Source organism: Ursus maritimus, unplaced genomic scaffold (assembly GCF_017311325.1).
Source record: "Ursus maritimus isolate PB19 unplaced genomic scaffold, ASM1731132v1 scaffold_20, whole genome shotgun sequence".
NCBI classification, from domain to species: Eukaryota; Metazoa; Chordata; class Mammalia; order Carnivora; family Ursidae; genus Ursus; species Ursus maritimus.
In genome coordinates, this window is record NW_024424453.1 from 28,582,605 (window position 1) to 28,599,721 (window position 17,117).

General features: G+C 43.1%; 1 long non-coding RNA gene across 1 annotated transcript in view; it reads right to left on the bottom strand.

Annotated features, from left to right (window-relative positions):
- Nucleotides 1-544: 544 nt before the first annotated feature.
- LOC103679058 overlaps nucleotides 545-17,117 on the bottom strand; it is a 46,197-nt gene continuing 29,624 nt past the window's right edge. The window contains exons 3-4 of the long non-coding RNA XR_572829.2: nucleotides 4,979-5,040; nucleotides 545-3,132 (exon numbers count right to left, since the gene is read on the bottom strand). This is a non-coding gene — a long non-coding RNA (uncharacterized LOC103679058). The remainder of the gene's footprint in view (nucleotides 3,133-4,978; nucleotides 5,041-17,117) is intronic.

Here is a 17,117-nt window from a genome sequence, read left to right on the forward strand (position 1 = left end):
AAATCCAATTACCTCCCACAGGCTTCACCTCCAAATACCATCACTTTGGGGTTCAGAGCTTCTTTTGGGAGGACACAAACATTTGGTCCATAACACCATGCGACCCAGCAATTTGACTCCTGGATATATATACCCCAAAGAATTCAAAACAGATATACTCACAGTAGCCGAGAGGTGGAAACAACTCAAATGTTCATCAACGGGTGGATAGATAAAAGTAGTGTATCTCTACAATGGAATATTATTTAGTCATAAAAAAACCCACGAAGGGCTAAATGCTGGAACATGGATGAACCTTGCGAACATTGTGCCAAGTGACAGAAGCCAGTCACAAAGGCCATAGAATTGTATGATTCCATTTATATGAAATATCCAGAACAGGAAAGTTCACAGGGGCAGAAGATTCATGGTTGCCAGGGGCCGAGGGGAGTGGCTGCTTCATGGGCACGGGCTTTTTGGGGTGATGAAGATACCCTGCAACTAGAGAGTGATGATGTTTGCACAACACTGGGAATGTGCCAAATGTCAGCAACAACACCTTTTATGTTACATGAATTTTATTACAAGAAAAAAAATCCCAATCCACAGGTTTAGAACCACCAACTCATTTTTTGCTGACAAGGAAGCTGAGGTCAGAAAAGGGGAATGAGCTGGTCAGGTCACCCAGCCTGTTGGGGTCCAGCCACGCTGTTGACCTGTTACCCTGGCGGGGCAGGCTGCTTCTCTTCAACACACCTGCCGCACCCGAACTGCGGATTCAGGGACACGTAAAGGCCTGAGACCTGAGCCACCCCGTAGTTTCTGCAGCCGCGCCCCCTGCCTCCCACGCAGAGGTCCACCTTGTCCCACCCGCAGAGCTCAGCTAGCCTTTCTTCTTGCCTTCCAGGGCCTCCTGCGTTCAAGTGTGTTGGTGAAAGAAAGACCCACGTCCAACTTCGTACGTGAGCAAATCTCCCTAAAGGCTTCCGCGGCAGCTGCCGCCTTCGGACCGGCTTGATAAGGGTGGGGTGGCTCGGATTCCTTACATTGCAGACATTGCGCAGTTTCCCGACTCCAGCTCGCACAGGGGCTGGAGGAGCTGGTGGGGTGGTCCTGGGGCCGGCTAGGATTAATCCCAGCCGTGTGAATTTATGCGCAGTTGGCTCTCTTCTCTGGCTGTTGGACCACATGCATCTGGCACATGGTAAGCGCTTAATGAAGATTCACTGGTGCCAGTGTTCCTGTCTTGGGGTCATCCTGGGACCATCTTTTTCATTTTAGTTAAAAGAGTTCAGGAGAAAGGCCTCAGTTTCCTCAGTGCCCCTGAGAATAGAAGACTCAAGGTAAGCTTATACGTGAAGTGAGAGTTATTTTATCTGGTCACCATCTGAGATGGAATTATTCACCATTCTGGAAGGTGCCACAGAAGGGGGAAACTTTTTTGCATTTGCATTACATGTGAATGTTGGAGGTCAAGTCTTCTGGAACCATGCCTCCAGCCCCTTGTTCAGCGTCTCAGGAAATTACTAAGTCTTTTGGTTTGTTCCAGATCCTGACGGTTCCTTACATTTCTTAGTTAATAGCCTTCAAACTTATTATGGATTTTTAAAAAAGTGCATTAACATACAAAGGGGCAAGTGCAGAACCCTAGAATGTGAGTGCTCTGGATATTTACTGAACTCAGCAGTTGAAAAACCTGGCTGAGAAGGGAAGCCTAGCTCACTTTTGTCCAGGACCAGCCACAGGATGGGGGAGGGGAAGGTGGACTTCCTCAGTCCTGACAGGGTGACCTTCATCTCTCAGCCTCGGAAGATTATCTAACACCCCGAATTTGCACTTGGAGGTTGGCGTCACGCAGCAGGGATGATTGGGGACATTAAGGAGGATTGCAGGGCAACAGTGGCTGTGGTTTCTAAATTGCCATTTGGGATAAAGTGGCAAAGGAGAAAATTTTTGCAATGCTGTGGTTTGGGATGAGTATTTAGAACTCAAAGCTGAGGTCGACCTTGTACGGGCTTTCCGTGCTATGTGGACAGATGCCTCATTTCCTGATGCAGACTTTGCCCAACTGGGAAAGGTCTCCCAGGACAGGGGAGTTGAAGAAATGCTGCAGTCTCCATTCCTCATTGGCTCTTTCAAAGTGCACAATCCTGCTCAATGCCCTGAAAAGTCCTGCAGGAGAGAAACCTGCTTTGGTGTTTTGGACCCTGTGTTTCACAAAGTAATCAGACTTCAGAATTCTTTTTCCCTCTTCATAATCCTCATTTATACCCTGTGAAAACCAACTTTCCAAGAACACACTTGTTCCAGGATGACCCCAACATTGGGAACTGCTATCCAATGTCCAGTGGGTGCTTCTGGCCCATAGCGACCCCCAGTGAGTGTGTGTGTGGGGAAACGTTCCATATAGAATCCTGCTGGCATAATCCATGAGGTAAAATCATTTATTGTGCCTATTGGGCCCCTTCCCACACTGCGATTTTGTGATTCTCTCTGCAACAACCACGAAACCACTGACGTGTACTGAGTAGCGTGTGCTGGGAGCTTTTCCTGTGTCATCCATGCAATCCTCATCCACTTCATGATCCCCATTTGGGACATTGAGAGCCAGAGAGCTTATGTGAAGAGGTGCCTGGGTCACGTCGGTGGCAGAGCGAAGACCGAGGCTGAGGCTGGCGGGACTCCACACTGGCGTTTGCTCCTCAGACCCTGAGGGTGGGAATGGAAAATGGCCACTGTGGAGAACCTTTCGGAGGCTCCTTAAGAAGCTAACCGTAGAATTACCTCGTCTCAGTAAGCTCAGGCTGCTGTAACACATACCACAGCCTGGGGGGCTTAAACAACAGACGCTTATTTCCTACAGTTCTCGAGGCCCGGAGCCTAAGACCAGGGGTGGCGGCTGGGCGAGGGCTTTCTTCCTGGCTCGCGGACGCTGCCTCTCACGGCGTCCCTCCTCGGTCCCGTGGCACAAGTTGCATTTTGGAGGCGCTATTTCTGGAGTGTCTGATTCCCACCAGGAACTGTTTTGGACATTGGAAAATTCAGTCATTTGGGGGAATTTTTTTTCCTCCTTCGAGGATTGTATTTCCCTTGGATTTGAAATGCAGCTCTGGTACTTCCTGGTTACGTGAGCTTGGGCCTCAGCTTTCTCATCTGTAAAATAGGATAATATCTCATGTTCCTCCTGACCTTTTCTTCTTTTACTTCTTCCTTCCCTCCTTTCCTCTTTCCTTCTCCCTTAATTTCTTTCTCCTTTATTTTTCCGTTTGTCCGTAAGCTCTAAACTCCGGCATTAATTTCCCCCTGGAAGAGCCTCGAAACCCCACCACGGACCCTCCCTAAAGTGGCTTGAGAGGTACTGATAGTTTTTCAGTAACAGACCAGAAGAGAAGCGGCTGCTGATTAATTCCATGCCAGCCAGCGCGTTCTGTGCTCTGCATCTAGAATAGGGCAGTTTCCAAGGTGACCGAGACTGGTGTGTGAGGACAAGGTGAGGGCCTGGAGTTACGAGCTGCCAAACTCGTAAAGCACGCAGGCGTCCTCTGAGCCACTCGCGGCCCGCTGCTTGCCAACCAATCTAGCAACCGACTTGCAGCAAAGTATTCCCACAATATCTAGTGATCAGTGCATCTATAAATAGGACGGTAAGAACAGTTTGGATAGATGTTAATATATGGGTTCAGTCTCCGAGTGACTAAACCTTGAGTTGTTTTGACCTCAGAGAGCCATCAAAAATCTGCGGCAAGGAACAATTCTGCATTCATCTGTGGCAGATGTTTCATTCCTGTTCAACATGTCCTTGTGTGTATAATTTACTAACATGATAATAATGTGCTTCTTGGCACTTTGCAATTTACAAAGTGCCATCACACACTTTTCACTTGATCCTTGCAAGACAGGCATTATTCCCGAGGTTCAGGGGAGACAAGGAACTCACCCCAGGACGTACAGATTGCGGGGTGAATGGGGCGGGGGATGGTGATGCCGGTGGTTGTAGTGGACTCCAAATTTCAGATAAGGACTGTGTGGCTTCCAAACTGATCTTTTCTTATTCCACTAAATCCTGTTTCCTGGCTTAAAGGACTTGGAGCAGTCATTTCCTCTCCTGTCCTCAAAGGAGTCAGCACGTCGGGGTCAAGCACCCCAATCTCTCCTTTGGTTACTTTAAAAAATCTTTTATTTATTTAAATAATCTCTACACCCAACACAGGGCTCAAATTCACAACCCCAAGATCAAGAGTCACACACTCTATTAACTGAGCCAGTCGGGCACCCCTTTTCCTTTGGTTACTTTGCATGAAAAGTAGGCTTGCCAGATTTAGCAAATAAAAATTCAGCAAATAAAAATACACGATGCTTCCTTAAATTTAAATTTCAGACCAACAATGATTTTTTAGTCTAAGTATGTCCCATAATGTATTTTATTTGGCAACCTTAGTTAAAAGTACCTGTTATTAAAGCTTTTTCCTTTAAAATAATGTGAATTACTTATAGAAAATTTTGAAAAATCATATAAGCAAAAGGAAGAAAATAGAAATTACTCCTAATTTTACCATCAGGTAATATTAATAATTTAATATTAACTTAATATGATGGTACATCTACCGTGACCTTTTTTCCCATGCATATATTTATATGTTTAAATTCCTTTTTTAAAAGTAGGAAATGAGATTTACTGAATACACTACCTCAGACTTGTTTTTTTTCCACTCAATAATATGTCACGAACCTCTTTCCAAGCCCTTACATATTCTGTAATATTGGAGTGACTGCAAGGTCATGGATGGAAGAGCATTCTGCCTTTAACTAACTCGCTCTAGGCAAACCCTTACATTGTTCCCAATGTCTCCTTATTACAGACGTGCCATGAACAATCTTTGCTCCCTGCACATCCCTCTAAAGTTCTGGCAGTAGAATTTCTAGGTCAAAGATATACAAACTTGTAAGGTTTTGGTTACATATTGTCAAGTTGTCCTCCAGAAAAGTTGTTCCAATTTACCTTTTGACAAACAGTATCCCAAAGTGACGTTCCTTGTATATTGTCCACATTGGGGATTATCACTAAAAACAAACAAGAAAAATAGACACTTTGATTCTGAGCCCACTCTGACTCCACAATCACATTCAGTACATTCTAAGCCATTCTTTTTTCAATTCTTTTTTTTTTTAAAGATTTTATTTCTTTATTTGACACAGAGAGAGAGAGAGAGAGAGAGCACAAACAGGGGGAGTGGCAGGCAGAGGGAGAGGGAGAAGCAGGCTCCCCACCAAGCAGGGAGCCCAAGGTGGGGCTTGATCCTAGGACCCCGGGATCATGACCAGAGCCAAAGGCAGGTGTCTGACTGAGTCACCCATACACCCCCATTCTATGCCACTCTTAATGGTTTTATTTCTTTCTACTGAGTTTTCAGTTCTAAAAGAGGGGAGTAAATTAGATTGGGGATAGGCATTAACTACCGCTGTTCCATCACATGTCCATGTCAGGCATCAGTCATCAATGCTCGCCTTTCTTTCTACTGAGTTTGGACAAGATTTCAGAATCTTGGGGCGCCTGGGTAGCGCAGTCGTTAAAGCGTCTGCCTTTGGCTCAGGGCGTGATCCCGGCATTCCGGGATCGAGTCCCACATCGGGCTCCCCTGCTGGGAGACTGCTTCTTCCTCTCTCACTCGCCTGCTGTGTTCCCTCTCTCGCTGGCTGTCTCTCTGTCACATAAATAAATAAAATCTTTAAAAAAAAAAAGATTTCAGAATCTTGATCATCCTAGTGTTGCAGGTGCAGGTGGCCAGTAATAATCTAAAACAACTGCTTCTCAGGGAAAATATCCCTTTACAGAAGAATTTAGTTAATACACGGAGAAAGACTGATAGAATTACAACGGCATTGATCATCAGTGGCTGTTTACCTCAGGTGCCCCATGGAAGAACACAACGTCATATTGAAGTAGTCTTGGCACCTGAATTTGATCAAGCTTCTAGATCATACTACTGATTTACAGGAAATAGAGAGCACAGAGAAAATGTTAAAGTACACTGTGAATGTGTATGTAGTGAAATCCAGACTGTGGGAAACTGTATGTCAAATGACCTCTTCTCTTTAGGGGAAAAAAAATGAATGAATAAATAAAATAATGGAGGGGAACCTATAGATTAAAAGCTATCTAGAAGATATATCAATCAATCCCAGTGTATGGACCTTATTTGGATTCTTATTTAAAAAACTATTGGAAAGAATCCACTTATAGTATCTATGAGACAATTAGAAATTTGAACACTGGATGTTTAATTACATTAAGAAATAATTATTAATAATTTATATGTGATAATAGTATCATAGCCATATATTTTTTAAAGATTTTATTTATTTGTCAGATACAGAGAGAGAGCACAAGCAGGGGAAGGGGCAGAGGCAGAGCAGGGAGACTGATGTGGGACTCGATCCCAGGACCCCAGGATCATGTCCTGAGCTAAAGGCAGACGCTCAACCGACTGAGGCACCCAGGTATCCCAATAGTTATATTTTTAAACACAGTCCTCATCTTTTAGAGCAGTGGTCCTCAGTTTTGAGATTTTTTCCCCCTAGGACATTTGGCAATATCTGGAGACCTTTTTTGGTTTTCAAAACTGAGGGGAAGGGATGTTACCAGCCTCCAGTGGGTACGGAACACAGATGCCACTAGACATCCTACCACGCACAGGACAGCTCCTCACAACAAAGAATTATTTGACCTCAATGTTAACAGTGCTGACGTTGAGAGTCCTGTTTTAGGGATACATATGGAAATATTTATGGGCAGAGTGATACAAGGGGTGGGATTTGTTTCGAAATAATGTTGGATAGAGGAAATGGATGAAGGTCTGGATGCATAGACTGGTTGATGGTTGATGGTTGGGGTTGGGTATGGAATATGGGGCTTCATTATATTCTATCTCCTTTAGATAAATTTAAAATTCTCTGTCATAAAAAGTTAAAAAAAATTCAACTCACTTCCCATGAGGTGAATTGCCGTCTCTGGGGTCTTTCTCTAAGGACTCTCTTTAACATTCTCTGGTGACTTTGAACATTTTCTAACCTCATTCCCTCAGAAGTTGTGAAGTAGTTTATTTTTGGTGTCCTCCTGTCCTGGCCTGCCTTAACACCACAGGAAAGGCGTGCTGGTTGAACTTTTTCCAACTATATCCTTATCTGCAAAAGAGACATAAATGAACCTTGCTTACTTCCTGGGGGCTGCTAGGAGCTTGGGATGCCATGTTGACGAGCATGACCAAAGTTGTGATATTTTTCTCCCCTTAATATTAAGTGCAGTCTTTAATTTTGAACTGAAGTCTTTGCATTTCAGTGTAATTTTAGCCTCATAGAATTAGCTGGGATGTAATTCCTCCTCTTCAATTTTCCAAAAGAATTTGTATAAAATTGATACTATTTTTTCCTTACGTGTTTGGTAGAATTCACCTGTAAAGCCATCTGGACCTGGAGCTTTCTTCATGGAAATGTTTTAAACTTTAAATTAATTTCTTTAATAGATATCCAGGTTATCTATTTGTTCTTCAGTGAGCTTCAGTAGTTTGTGTCTTTCAAGAAATGCATCCATTTCATCAAATTATCAAATTTATTGACATAAAGTTGTTCATAAATGTACCTTATCATCCTTTTAATCTTTGTAGAATCTATAGTGGTATCTCCTCTCTCACTTCTTAAATTGGTAATTTGTGTCCGAATTAAAGACTTAGAAGATAAAAATTCAACAGAAAGAATTGCTTTGTTCACATGAGAAAATCTACTTAAGTTCAAAGTCTTTGCTTTCATACATTTTTATAGAAATGTTTCTTTTGCTGAATAAATGCAGCAGGGGGCTTATGGGAAGCAGAAGGGAGATAGAGGAAAATCTGATTTGTAACCAGGCTCTGTCTTTATGAAAGGAAGAAACAGAGGGGATAGGTTGCCTTGACATTTTTTTCCATTCTGAGTTAGCTTCAAAGAATCAGGTGAGTTTTGATAAGGGTCATTGACTCTTACATTTTGGATCCTTTCCAAACTATTCAGTTAACCACCTTATTACTTTAGTAACATGTGATCCTAAATGATGTCACCATGCCTATTTATTCCCAAACCCTGGAGGCTCTGACAGCATTGACCAGCTCAGATAATATTCTAGGTCTACTTTTCCAGAAAGATTTTGGGGGAAGTTTGAAATAGTGAGAAAACCATGGGTTTTGGAGTGGCACAGACCAAAATTCAAAGTTTGGCTTTGCCATTCAATCGTTGTGGACCCAGGACAAGTTCTGAAAATTCTCTGAACTCTTACTTTCCTCATGTAGAAAATGGGGATAATGAGACCTAATTCATAGTGCTCTTGGGATATTTAACTGAGATAATACATATGTCTAGCACATATTAGCAACTCTGAGTGGATATCAAAGTGTGGTCCCTAGACTGATAGGATCCACATCACCTGGAAACTTGTTAGAAATGTAAATTCTTGAACTCTGTCCCAGATCTACTGAGTCAGAAACTGTAGGGGGGCAGGGCAGCAATCTATTCCTTCCTTCCTTCCTTCCTTCCTTCCTTCCTTCCTTCCTTCCTTCCTTTTTCTTTTCTTTTGTCTTTTCTTTTGTCTTTTCTTTTCTCTTTTCTTTTCTTTCTTTCTTTCTTTCTTTCTTTCTTTCTTTCTTTCTTTCTTTCTCTTTCTTTCTTCCCATTTTTTTCTTTTAACAATCTGTGTTTTAACAAGCCTTCCAGGGGCTTCTCATAACTGGACAACTTTGAGAACCACTGGACTAGCACATTCTAGCAGATGGTAGAATCTCAAGAAATGCTAGTTTTCTCCCCTTCCTCCTCTTCTATTTTTTTTTAAGATTTGTTTATTTATTGTAGACGGAGAGAGTGTGTGAGCATGGAGGGGAGGGACAGAGGGAGAAGGAGAGAGAGACTCTCAAGCAGACTCCCCGCTGAGCACAGAGCCCAATGTGGGGCTCCATCTCACCACTCTGCGATCATGACCTGAGCCAAAATCAAGGGTTGGGCGCTTAACTGACTGAGCCACCCAGGCACCTTCTCCCCTTCTTTATGCTTTCTTGATAACTATTTTTCCAGCTTATTCTTGACTTTCATACTAATTAAACTCTTCAAGAGTCAAGACAGTTTTTCTCTGTCTCATCGTCTTTTTTCTTTCTCTTTCCAAAGTTCCTGTTGAGTGTGAGCATTCACTAGGAACCCAGAGAAAGTTAACTATATTTCCATGTGCCAGATAAGGACAGAAGTGCCCTTGGCTTTACTTATTTATTTGACTTATATAGCACCTTGGCTCAATCGTGTGTCTGGAAGATGAAGTGTTCAGTGTGTGCTGGGAGTGAATACCAATCTAGCTCGGACACAGGGATGTTGGGAGTGTAATGTCTTCTTCTCAGTGTCAGCCAGGCACCACTTCAACCCCAATAAACATAAAAGCCAGAGCAATGTCATAGACCATTTGGTCTTGATTAAAGAAGAGATGTAATAAAACCTCATCAATTCACAGAAAGTAGAACAGAAGAGAGGAGGGAAGGCCAATAAATAAGTGAAAAAATTTCAGTTGTATAGAAAATGCTTTTGTTTTAAAAAATGCAGTTTTATTTGCCTCACACTTTAGGTTGAAGAAAGCACCTAAAGCTGAGACCAGTTAACAGCAACCCTGCATGACCGCTATGAGAAATGAACAATATAATCCCAGGTACATTCTAAGCACGGTGACCTTAACATTCATGAAGCAGTCACTAAATAATATTGTTAAATTATTACTGGTAGTAATAGTAAGTGGAGAGTGAATGCTTATTGGATAAGTGGTTAATCGAACGAGTGGTTAAATGAATGAATAAACTATCAATTTGTTTGATCATCAACTTTTCCCTTAGTTTTCAGGGAAGATTATTCAATCAGCAGCTAGTGAGTCCCAATGCAGCCATCAAATAAGTCCAGTTGAAACTCAAAAGAAAAAAAGCCTTTTCATTATAGCCCTAAACTAAAACTACCCAAATGTCCATCAAAAGGTGAATGAATAGGCGTGTCTGTCAGGCTCAGTTGGAGCAAGCAACTCTTGATCTCGGGGTTGTGAGTTCGAGCCCCAAGTTGGGGGTAAAGCTTACGATAAAAAACAAAAAGGTGAATGAATATAGAAATTGTGGTTCATCCATATGATGGACTACTGTTAAGCAATAAAAGGGAACAAATTATTGATACCCACGACCACTTCGATGAACCTTAAAAACATTATAAGCAAAAGAAGCCAGACACAAAAGGTTCACACCATATGATTCATTTATCTCGCGTTCTAGATAAGCAAATCTAATCTTTTTTCAGAAAGCACGTCAGTGGTTGCCTGAGGCTGGGAATGTGGGTTGGGACTGATTGCGAGGGGACCTGCATGAACCTTTCAGGAAAATGGAAAATGTCTATATCCTGATGGTAGGGGTGGTTACGAGAGTGTGTGTTTGCCAAAACTCATTGAACTGTACATTTAAAACAGATGGGTTTATTGTCTCTAAATTATAACTTGACAAAGTTAATTAAAAAAAAGAAAGAAAATAGCAACAGTGTCTCCTGCCAAGGCCTGGAAGTCCCTTGTGGTGCCAGTGCCGATTCCGACTCCAGAGTGAGATAGGGCAAAGGCTGTGGGACCTGCCCATTTTATTCTGCTCTGGCTGGAGAGGCCAATGCAATGGTGCGGGGCAATGTGGCCTAAAGAGAAGTAATTGCTGCATGGAAATCAGGTATTTCAAGCTTGTTCCTCAGGCCCTCCTCTTGTGTAGCTCTTAAACTAAACGTTAACCTCTAATTTCAGCACTGACCTGGCATGTGTCCAAAATGCATTAAACACAACGTTCCAAGCCCTGAGGGAACCATTCAGAGGGCCCCAGAGAATCTTAACAAGCTGTCTCACCTTGAAAGGCTATCTTACAAATCGTTTTCCAAACTCCTACAATCACAGATATTCTGTGTGGCCTCCAACCCCGTGGTAGTGTGGGTTTGGTCACCACAAAAGAATCCGGACTGAAATCTGGGATGAGAGAACGGGAACCATGGAGGGATCGCTTGTCTACCCAGCTACTGGTACTTCGTCTGTTCACCCATCTGTATACCTTCTCAAACAACATTTCACAATCCAAACGCAGCTATCTGAAGCACAGAGAAAAACACACACAAATAAAAATCACCACCAATCCATGATTTCCACCAATTAACATTTTCATCTATTTTTTAGGGATGCACACACACTCACATACACACACACACACACACACACACACACACATGCACATATTTATTTAAAATAAAAATAAGATCTTACTGTACAAATTGTGTTGTTACCTGCCTTTGCCACCACTTAACTGAGTGGGAAATTTTCCTCATGCATTAAGTAGTCAACTTTCTGTCTGTCAGCTCTTGCTGTATAACAAGCAACCTCAAAGTCTTAGCACACATGTGTAAGCTAGTTCTCACTTAGGGATTTGTGGGTCAGTGGCCTCTGGTCCATATGTCTCCATCTTGTCCCTAGGATCAGCAGGATAGTCCCAGCATGTTCTCATGATGATAAGAGAAACACAAGGGGACACACCCGACTGGTACACTTAAAATCTCTACTGATTTCACATCTGCAAACATCCTATTGGACAGAGCAAGTCACGTGGGCGAGCCCGAAGTAAAGGGACAAAGCAATCGACTCCACTGTTCGTGCAGGAATCGCAGGTACATAGCAAAGGGCACGGATACAAGGAGGGAGGTAAAATTGGGGCCGGTAATGCAATCTCCCAAACACTTCATTTTCAATGACTCGCATGGCTGCTCACAAATTCATTTATTTACCACTCATCTAGGGTTATGTGCCAGCAACTATTCTAAATAAATATTTAATTCTCAGGCCTATGAGGTAGGTGCTATTATGAACCTCATTATACAGATGAGGAAACTGAGGTACAGAGAGGTTTAACAGTTCACCCACAGTCATCCAGCTGGTAAGCGGGGGTGGGGGGAAGCAAGGAAGTCTCCATCTGGAATCTGTGCCGGTAAGCGCCGGGTTAGGCGGCCTCCTTTATGATTTGTCCTTTAGCCCCCTGCCCCCACTAGACTGTGGACAGGAACTGAGCACCCAGTGTAGTACCCAGCCCTGGGGCATTCAGGATATGTATTTTTTTCAGTTTTTATTTTTTTATTTTTATTTTTTAATGATTTTTTATTATATTATGTTAGTCACCATACAGTACATTCCTGGTTTCCGATATAAAGTTCAATAATTCATTAGTTGCATATAACACCCAGTGCACCATGCAATACGTGCCCTCCTTACTACCCATCACCAGTGTATCCCATTCCCCCACCCCCCTCCCCTCTGAGGCCCCCAGTTTGTTTTTCATAGTCCATAGTCTCTCATATTTCATTCCCCCTTCTGATTACCCCCCCTTTCTTTATCCCTTTCTTCCCCTACCGATCATCCTATTTCTTATGTTCCATAGATGAGAGAAATCATATGTCAGGATATATTTCTTTCTTTCTTTTTTTTTTTTAAGATTTTATTTATTTATTCGACAGAGATAGAGACAGCCAGCGAGAGAGGGAACACAAGCAGGGGGTGTGGGAGAGGAAGAAGCAGGCTCATAGCAGAGGAGCCTGATGTGGGGCTTGATCCCATAACGCTGGGATCACGCCCTGAGCCGGAGGCAGACGCTTAACCTCTGTGCCATCCAGGCACCCCAGGATATATTTCTTGAATGAGTTTAATCATTATCTTATCATTAGATATTTCAGCTGGTTCCAGTATGTTTGGCTAATATATACTGTATGGGCTGAACTATGTTCTCTCACAATTCAGATGTTAAGCTCTCACTGCCAGCACCTCAGAATGGGCCTGTCTTTGGAGAGGGCCTTTAGAGGTGATTAAGTTCAAATGAGGCTGTTAGAGTGGGTCCCTATGCAATCCGACTGGTGCCTTAAAAGAAGAGGACACTTGCACACACGGAGAGACAGCAGGGATGTGTGTGCACAAAAACCATGTGAGGACACAGGAGAGAGGCCTCAGAAGAAACCAAATCTGCTGACGATTTGGTCTCTTGACATCTAGCTTCCAGAACTGGGAGAACATACATTCGTGTTGTTGAAGCCTCCCAGTGTGTGGAATTTTGTTAGGGCAGCCCTTGCAAACAAATACAGATGCCATGTTGCTAAGAGCATCAGAGAAATGAAATCTTTCCTGAGCTGACAGAGGAAGAGCAAACAGCAGAACTTTGGGGGCCCATCTGCCTTGCTGGGGCATGCAGCAATGGGGGTGGGGGTGAGGCTAACCGGGCTCTATAACTCCTTCTAAATGAGCACTTCATTTCCTTCTGTAGGTTTTCTTTAAAAAGGAATGCAAATAATAGGGTAAGAATTATGGATAGAATTTAGAACTTACAGTAGAAGGTTAAGACTGAGATTTTTTGCCACTCAAACACCCCCTACTTTTCTTTCCTCAGATACCTCCTAACTGATTCATTCAATCAGCAAACATCGGGTGTCCGCTATGCTGGGGCCTGTGCTAGGTGCTGGGGCCACACTGGTCACAGGACAAGAAGTACCTGCTCCCATGGTGCATACCTTCCAATTCTCACAAGCAGCTAAAATACTTCAACTTGAAATGTTGAATGAAGGGCATTGAATAATAGATTTCCATACTCATGAATTCACTTTCTCACTGACTCATTCATTCAAAAATCTCTTTAGTGCTTACTAGGTACCAGGTGCTGTTCTAACCATAAGAGAAGGGGCTTAAATAGGATATTATCACTGTTATCTAAGGGCTCAAGTCTAATAGACAAGCGACGGTAAACTCATGGGCCAATGGCAGTAATGGGAATGGACTGGGGGAGTTGTACTGCTGTAGCACAGGGGACCGTGGTCATGCAGGGGACTGCAGTCATGCAGGGGACTGTGGTAGTACAGAAGTCCTGGGCAAGACATGGTCACTCCGCTGAAAGCATAGGGAAGGCTCCCAGGGCAGGGGATATCTATGCTTAGTCTTGAAGGATACCTGATAGATAGGAAGAGTAACGTGAGTCTTGGTTAAAATGGAGCTAGATTAGGCAAAAAAAAGGAGTGTTTTTTGGAGCCCAAGGGACTTCCCTAGAACCCACAGGAAACAGGGTCTCCCAAGGCCAGGGACCAGGAGCTGGACAGATTTTGGAAACCAAAGTAAAGATTTCATCTGACTTGCCAAAGCTTCGAGGTCTCTATCTCTTCCTCCTCTCTGCCCATCTGCTTCCTGCTCCCCTCAGTAGACCAGCCTTCTTGATTTTTCTGCCCACCCACAGCTCCTGAGTTGACCCATCTTTGAGTCAAGCAACCAGCAACATCTGACTCATTTATTTGAGGCCCAACAGCACATTCATGGGAGAAAAACTTCTGATTGACCTGCATGAGTCAGGTGTCCACCCTTGGTCCAGTCAGCTATGGTTTGGGATGGGCCGGGCCACTGATAACAAAATGGCTGCCAGGTCCCATTCCAAAAGGTGGGTGAGGGGGTCACAGGAAGGGGTGAAGTGAGCCACAGTGACATCATAGAAAGCAACTTCCACAAAGTGCAAAGGTGGGGAGTTGATTATGGCTTTTAATTTATAAATCCTTCAAGAAAGCTGGCAGCATATGAGACGAAGGGTAGAAAATACCACTGGTTCAAGTCAAATTCCCAAACCAACAAGAATAATTAAACACAAAGAAGTATATAGTAAAACTTAGATGACAAATACCAGAGGATTAAGTAATAGAAACTTAGGAGATTTCCTAGTCAGTTTAACCAAGAAGGAGGGGGGATAGTCAAATTCAGGGGGTCAGTCTGGGCCCCAGGAAGGAGTTAGAAAGACGGGAATAGGAAAAGAGTAGAAAAAAAGAGAAAATGAAATCTCTCCAAGTCGGGGGGGACTACAGCATAGAGGAATGGGAGGGTCTAGAATTCCCATCTGTGGGGCTTCTATTATCACCGTTGATCTTGTGACCTTGCTGCACGTGGCCATTTTAATCGGATAAACATGATCAGGCAGCTTTCCCAGAGAAAGGACATTCCTTTCTCTTTCAGGTCAAGAATTTCCCAGAAGCCTTTGGGACTACTGGAATTTCTGTTATGAAATTCAGAAACCCTGATGATTTGGGGACAGCACCGTTATTACGAATACTAGGGCATCTAAAAATGACAGACAGGCAAGCAGGCAGACAGAAAGAGAGAAAAAAAAGAAAACTTCATAAAATATGACTAAAATATACCAAAACGTGTCACTTTAAAGACCAGGTCATCAGAGAAGGGGAAAGATAATAGTTATAATCTAGCTTATATTTTCAGTCTTTTGAAGATATGAAAGGAAGCCAAATGTGTTAGCCCTGAATCCATGTCTTTCAGGGCCTGCCAATGGCCAAGCTGAGACAGCTAATGAGAAAGAGAAAAAAAAATGAGTTAAATTTAAGCCTCATATCCTCTCCTGGGTGACTCTCAGAGAATGGTCTGAGGAACTCTGGGGGAATGAAGTGCTTTCCCAACTGTTTAAGGGAATCCATGAGGTTGAAAACCTTTTTTTTTTTAATTTAATTTTTTAAAAAGATTGTATTTATTTATTAGAGAGAGAGAGAGCACAAGTGGGGTGGGGGAGGGGCAGAGGGAGAAGCAGACTCCATGTTGAGTGAGAAGCCTGACGCAGGGCTTGATCCCAGGCCTCTGAGATCATGACCTGAGCTGAAGGCAGACGCTTAACTGATTGAACCACCCAGGTGCCCCGAAACTCTTTTAATAATAATATTAAGACTTCATTTGCCCTTTCCTCTGTGTTTATATTTGCATTAATGGCACAAAAACCATGGTGGTGCCTCAGGATGAATCCAGACAGTGGCACTAACTGTTCCATGGTTCTGGTGGGCATTAGATTCTTTTCATCATGCATTGTGTGAAAAGAAACACCAGCTTCACTTAAGAATATCCTTGACGAGGGGCGCCTGGGTGGCGCAGTCGTTAAGCGTCTGCCTTCGGCTCAGGGCGTGATCCTGGCATTATGGGATCGAGCCCCACATCAGGCTCCTCTGCTATGAGCCTGCTTCTTCCTCTCCCACTCCCCCTGCTTGTGTTCCCTCTCTCGCTGGCTGTCTCTATCTCTGTCAAATAAATAAATAAGTAAAATCTTAAAAAAAAAAAAAGAATATCCTTGACGAGCAGTAAAAATTCTTAATGTTAGTAAACTGTGACCCCTGAACACCCATCCTTTCACCACTCTGTGTGACAGAAGAGAAGTGTTCATAGAGCACTGCTCTTGCACACTGAAGTGCACTCCTGTTGGTTCAGGGGAAAGTGCTTACCTAACGGAGTTGTGAGCTGAGTGCACTAGAGGTTTTTTCTTTCTTTCTTTTTTTTAATAATAATTTTTTATTATATTATGTTAGTCACTATACACTACATCCCTAGTTTTTGATGTAATGTTCCATGATTCATTACTTGCGTATAACACCCAGTGCACCATGTGATATGCGCCCTCCTTACTACCCATCACCAGCCTATCCCATTCCCCCACCCCCCTCCCCTCTGAAGCCCTCAGTTTGTTTCCCAGAGTCCACAGTCTCTCATGGTTCATTCCCCCTTCTGTTTACCCCCCCTTCATTCTTCCCTTCCTTCTCCTACCGATCTTCCTACTTCTTATGTTCCATAAATGAGTGAAACCATATGGTAATTGTCTTTCTCTGCTGTCTTATTTCACTTAGCATAATCTCCTCCAGTCCCGTGCATGTTGCTGCAAATGTTGTGTAATCGTTCTTTCTGATGGCTGAGTAATATTCATTTGTATATGTGGACCACATCTTCTTAATCCAGTCATCTGGTGAAGGGCACCTCGGCTCCTTCCACGATTTAGATATTGTGGACAATGCTGCTATGAACATTGAGGTGTATATGACCCTTCTCTTCACTACGTCTATATCTTTGGGGTAAATACCCAGTAGTGCAATGGCTGGATCATAGGGTAGCTCAATTTTTAACTCTTTAAGGGACCTCCACACTAGAGGTTTTTTCCATGGAACTTCAGTTTTACTAGAAAGAATGACTGACAAGCTCATAATTTAGCCTCGGGGACTGGACAAACATGTTCTTGAAGGAAGCAAGCCTGTTA